This window comes from Fistularia commersonii, chromosome 11, assembly GCF_037954325.1.
Source record: "Fistularia commersonii isolate RoL2024-O1a breed Wild chromosome 11, RoL_Fcom_v1.0, whole genome shotgun sequence".
Lineage (NCBI taxonomy): Eukaryota > Metazoa > Chordata > Actinopteri > Syngnathiformes > Fistulariidae > Fistularia > Fistularia commersonii.
This window is the reverse complement of record NC_141294.1, coordinates 12,075,858-12,082,549: the sequence shown is the minus strand read 5'-3', so window position 1 is coordinate 12,082,549 and position 6,692 is coordinate 12,075,858.

Sequence of the window (6,692 nt, the reverse complement as noted above, 5' to 3'; positions counted from 1 at the left end):
ATTATCAAATCAATTTGCTGTGACAAGATTAGATGTGCTTGTTTTTAAAATGAGATTTTAAATTGCTAAATATTCTTGCACATATTATCCTTTACATAGCACGCTGTATTTGGTAGCAGTAGAACTGAGCATTTTCTGTATTTTACTAATATGCTGAGTGCTCGACAGTCTCTCGGGGATGGAAAGGACCCGTCCAGGAAGATAAGCAACCAAACTGTCAGTTTTCCATGGGAGACCTGAAGGCAGCATGACGCTCCTCCTCAGCGCGTATCCCGCCCACACTCACACCAGTCTGGTGCGCGCACGCACGCGTGATGATTCAGGAAGTGAAAAATCCGCGCGCTTTTTGTTTGAAAGAGTCGGGGTGACGACACTCCTTAGCGTGAATCTGCCCCGTTGAGAGAATTCATACATCCGATTTATTCCACGCATGTATTGTCTTCTTCTTCTTCTTCTTCTTCTTCTTCTTTCGGCTTTTCTCTTCAGGGGTCGCCACAGCGAACCAACTTTCTCCATCTAACCCTATTCTCCGTATCCTCCTCTTTCACACCAACTACCTTCATATCATCCCTCACTACATCCATAAATCTTCTCTTTGGTCTTCCTTGAGACCTCTTGCCTGGCAGCTCCAATTCAAGCATCCGTCTACCAATATATTCTCTATCCCTCCTCTGTACATGACCAAACCATCTCAGTCTGGCTTCTCTGACCTGCTCTCCAAAACATCTAACGTGTGCTGTTCCTCTGATAGACTCATTCCTGATCCTATCCATCCTGGTCACTCCCAAAGAGAACCTCAACATCTTCATCTCTGCAACCTCTAGTTCTGCCTGCTGTCTTTTGGTCATTGTAACAGTTTCTAGGCCATACAGCATTGCTGGTCTCACCACTGTCTTGTACACCTTTCCTTTCATTCTGGCCGATAGTCTTCAATCACATAGTACCCCTGACATTTTTCTCCACCCATTCCAACCTGCTTGGACCCGTCTCTTCACCTCTTTTCCACACTCTCCGTTGCTCTGGACTGTTGACCCCAAGTACCTGAAATCCCCCAGCTTCTTGATTACCACTCCCTGTAGCCTCACCGTTCCACCCAAGTTCCTCTCATTCACACACATATATTCTGTCTTGCTGCGATTAACTTTCATTCCTCTCCTTTCCAGAGCATACCTCTACCTCTCTAGATTTTCCTCTACCTGTTTTCTGCTCTCACTACAGATCACAATGTCATCTGCAAACATCATGGTCCATGGGGATTCTTGTCTAACCTCATCTGTCAGTCTGTCCATCACCATTGCGAACAAGAAGGGGCTCAGAGCTGATCCCTAATGGAGTCCCACCTCCACCTTGAACTTCTCTGTTACCCCTACAGCACACCGTACCAATGTCTCACAGCTAGCATACATGTCCTGCACCAGTTTAACAAACTTCTCTGCCACTCCAGACTTCCTCATACAATACCAGTGCTCCTCTCTTGGCACCTTGTCATATACTTTTTCTAGGTCTACAAAAACACAATGCAGCTCTCTCTGGCCTTCTCTGTACTTCTCTATTAGCATTCTCAACGCAAATCCTGCATCTGTAGTACTCTTCCTAGGCATGAAGCCATACTGCTGTTCACAAATGCTGACTTCTGCTCTGTTGAGTTTCCACTACTCTTTCCCACAACTTCATTGTATGGCTCATCAACTTTATCCCTCTATAGTTGCCACAATTCTGCAAATCCCCTTTATTCTTAAAAATAGGCACCATCACACTTTGTCTCCATTCTTCAGGCATCTTCTCACTCTCTAAGATCCTGTTGAATAATCTAGTCAGAAAATCTACCGCTGCCTCTCATAGACACTTCCAAACCTCCACAGGTACATCATCAGGACCAACTGCTTTTCCACTCTTCATCCTCTTCAATGCCTTCCTCACTTCACTTTTACTAATTTGTGCTACTTTGTGGTCTACAATAGTCACCTCTCCTATTCTTGTATCTCTTTCATTTTCCACATTCATCAGCTCTTCAAAGTACTCTTTCCATCTTCCCATCACTCTTCTAGCATCTGTCAATACATTTCCCTCTCTATCCTTAATCACCCGGACCTGTTGTACATCCTTTCCATCTTTATCTCTCTGTTTCGCCAACCTGTATAGATCATTCTCACCTTCCTTACTATCCAACCGAGCATACTAGTCATCGTACGCCCTTTGTTTTGCCTTTGCTACCTCTATCTTTACCTTTCGCCGCATCTCCCTGAACTCCTGTCTGTTTTCTTCAGTCCTCTCAGTATCCCACTTCTTTGCTAACCGCTTTCTCTGTATATACTCCTGCACTTCCTCATTCCACCACCAAGTCTCCATATCTACTTTCCTTCCAGATGACACACCAAGTACTCTTCTACCTGTCTCCCTGATAACACTAGCTGTTGTTGTCCAATCATCTGGAAGCTCACCCTGACCACCCAGACCCTTTCTCAACTCCTCCCTGAAAACCATACAACACTCCTCCCTTTTCAGCTTCCACCACTTTGTCCTCTGCTCTGCCTTTGTCTTCTTCATCTTCCTTGTCACCAGAGTCATCCTACAAACCACCATCCTATGCTGTCTGGCTACACTCTCACCTACAACAACTTTGCAGTCACTGATCTCTTTCAGGTTACCTCGTCTATACAAGATGTAGTCTACCTGCGTGCTCCTACCTCCGCTCTTATAAGTTACCCTATGTGCCTGTTTTTCTGAAAAAAGGTGTTCACTACAGCCATTTCCATCCTTTTTGCAAAATCTACCACCATCTGTCCTCTGCATTCCTATCCTGGATACCAAATCTGCCCATCATTTCTTCATCCCCTCTACTGCCTTCACCAACATGTCCATTGAAGTCTGCACCAATTACTGCTCTCTCATTTCTGGGAATGTTCTGCATCACTTCATCTAACTTATTCCAGAACTTCTCCTCTTCAAATTCACATCCCACATGTGGGGCATAGCCACTAACAACATTGAGCATCACACCTTCAATTTCCAGTTTCAGACTCATAACTCTATCTGTCATTCTTTTGACCTCTAGGACATTCCTAACAAACTCCTCCTTCAAGATAACTCCTACTCCATTTCTCTTCTTGTCAGTACCATAATAGTACAACTTAAAGCCTGCTTCTAAGCTTCTAGCCTTACTACCTTTCCGCCTGGTCTCCTGGACACACAGTATATCCACCTTCCTTCTCTGCATCATGTCGACCAACTCTCTACCTTTTCCTGTCATAGTCCCGATATTCAAAGTCCCTACTCTCAGTCCCGGGCTCTTTCCTTTCCTCCTCTCTCTCTGCTTCCGAACACGCACTCCTCTTCTTCTTGTTCTTGTTTGTCAACCCACAGTAGCCCAATTTCCATTAGTACCCTGTAGGTCATCAGTACCAATGGCGGTCGTTATTAACCCGGTCCACAACCGATCTGGTATAATATGGTTATGGTTGACTCGCATGTTTGGTTTTGGCAAAAGTTTTACGCTGTATGCTCTTCCTGACACAACCCTCTGCATTTATCAGGGCTTGGGACCGGCCCCGGGAGACACTGCTCCATGTCCCCCCAAGGCAGGCTTGGGGAGATACAGGCTAGTGCTGCCCTGAGGCTGGATTTGTTTTCAAATGCGATTACTTATCCTAATTTCGTGCCATAATCTGTATCAATGAAATCTCCTTTTCTCACAAACATCCTGTGAGTCAGATGAAAAGAAGATCTGACTGATTATAATGATCACTGGGCAGCATACTGGCACAATGGCTAGCACTGCCCCCTCACAGCAATAACATCCTGGCTTGATTCCTAAAGGGGCCTTTGTGGGTTCTCTCCAGGTTCCCCAGTTTCCTTCCGCAGTTCAAATTGAATTGAAGACTACATTGCCCTCCCTGTATGTGGCCCTGTGATTGACTAACATCTAGTTCCAGATCTGCAATACCTCTCAGCAGACTGGGATTGGCTCCAGCCCCACCACAAACTTGAATGCAGCATAATAAAGAATGATGGTGATTACTAACTTTTAATGGGTTCCCTGACGAGGTGCAGCATATTCATGCTTTCGCCCTGGAAGGGTATTTATTGTGCGTGGCTCTGATGAAGAAAGTAAGCCTTGCTTGAGGGAATCTGAATATGTCTTGCATTTATCATCCAATATGACACTCCTGTTGAGGACAGCATCCCGGTTTTACTGACGTTGACTCACAGCTCTGATCTTATTTTCTGATCTCAGCTCTGATTTTCACCAATTTGCTCTGGATTACTTTTTTGTTTTTGGCGATGCTTCCCAACCAACGTCTGTCTGTTCTGGCTATGGTAACCCTACGATCTCTCGATGTCAATGATCTGGTCCATTATCACACCCCATTTACAAACTTTGTGAATCTGGTTTCCTGTTTTTTCCACAAAAAAAAATAAATGAGACAAAGCCATCAGTTTGGATTCAAGCCTCCTTCAAGCCTGTTGTTTGTAGCATATGCAGATGAATGTCAGCGAGAGGCTCAAAGCAACTCTCCCAAACAGTGCCACGTTGGAACGACAACGGTATTACGACAATCTAAGTCTTTTCCGGCAGTAGTTGGTAGCCTTTCAGTGTCTCAGGACCATTTAGTGCCTACATTAACTGGCAGACTGAAATGAATGCAATGTTTATTTCAACTGATTTACCACACACATCATTCATCTTTATCTAACAAAGACCCAAACACTGATCCTCTGCTTCTGGCCCTGCAGCACTCCATTCCCAACATCCCCTTTGTGTCTGGTGCATTAACTTTAAAGGAGGAAGTGCTGACAAGTAGTCTGAAACCATACATGGCTTACAGCAGCAACTTACTGTCAGTAATAGACTTGGTTGAGCTTGTGGAATGGAAATCTGATCAGTAAAATGAAGTTACACACTGTTCCCGAAATGGTATTTGGACAATAATGTTGGATTTCAAAGCTACTGACAACCTGATATCTGGTCCCAAAGACGGTTTGTCTCTCTTAACCCCAAACATGCAGCTTTATGTATATATGGGCGGGGATGATGTGTGTAGACTGCACTTTACAATTAGCCTGCTGGCTCATTGGGACATTGACATATTGGTGTTGAGTCACGTGCACTGACCCTTTTAAATAGAGAAATATATGAAAATAAAGCTATGCTTTTGTTCTCCAAATGCTGTATGTACACACGGACCCGAATGAAATGAAAAGAGAGGATCTTACAACTACAATGTAAACAGCAAATGGACCAAAATAATAAGGATAAGTTGGGGATACTATGACACTAAACTGTGCCTTTCACTGTGGCCCATTATAAAAGTGACAACTTTTTTTTAAAAGGAATGCGTCAGATGAGTTTTTCCCTGACCCATCGAAGATGGCACTGTGCTGATAAAACAGCACACCTAAGGTTGTTTGTCCATATTTGAATACATGTCCGGCTTTTCTTATCTTCACAATCAGTATGTATGCTGCCACATCAACATTATCATTTGTAATTAGTATTATTGTGCCTCACAGGTTTTAAAAAAAAATACATGTGCCCTCTCATTGCTTATATACAAAAGACTCAGCCACTCACCTTGATACCACAAAAGAAAATGGACCTCATGTCTGATTACGGCTCTACAGATGGAAGTCTTGAGAGTCAATGGATTCATTCATTTACTTTATTTGTTTTCTCAAAAAACTGATAATTAATCATTGTATAGATGTTGATCTTGCTAGATACCTTCTTGTGGAAAATAACTATATGTAAATGATAACAAGTTTTATCTTAAGTCCTCAGACTTTCATTCAGGGAAGTACTGTTAGCGGAGCAGGAGATTATTGGTCGGTAATCAGATCTCTTCAAATCAAATTAGGGGAATTCCGACCAGACAAGTGTGATCAACACAAGCAAAAAGTTGATGAAGAAGAGCAACACTCTTACAATAAACTACTTTAAACAGAACACAGACTTCACATCTGAGTTTTAGTCAGTGGTTGATTTTAATGGGGGCATGATTGACAAATATGTTGTTCCAACATCCCGTTTTTCTGTCCTCCATTCTGAGTGTTATTCTGAAGCCCTGGCCACATGCACATGCACACATGCTATGGGCTTGATAAAATGCATATCTGTATGAAGAACAAGAATGGATTCTAATGGAATTAACTAACACAATATGCAATTATTGGATGACACTGGTTTGTCATTGACACTGGGCTGTTGAGAACCTTTATTATTATTTGAATTACTGTGTAAGATTAGGAGAGTAGTTGAACATTTTGATGACAATGTGGAAAATAGAAGGATTCTGTCAGGTGGTGATGACCATGCTATGCCACACTATAAAAAACATTATCTGTATATATGATCTGGAGTATGACCAGGCAGTAGACAACCTCTGTCTAGTTGACAATGACAGACTCAACATTATTCTTGTACAATACGCTTGTATAGGAAAATAACAAACAAACAAACAAACCAACAAACAAACAAATATTAACCTGTAATTCAGACCTACAGACCAGAGTCTGTATTTTGATATTGAAAACAATTACTCAAGGCACTTCATAATGCTTGGAGGCTATCAGACAGTGTGGACAGCTGAGGTCCTCGATAAGAGCACACCTGCCAGAGCCGGATTAGTCAGAACCAAGGCTGAAACTGCAGCAAAATCTGTGGTTAATATAACTGCAAGCTACTTCTTTTCACC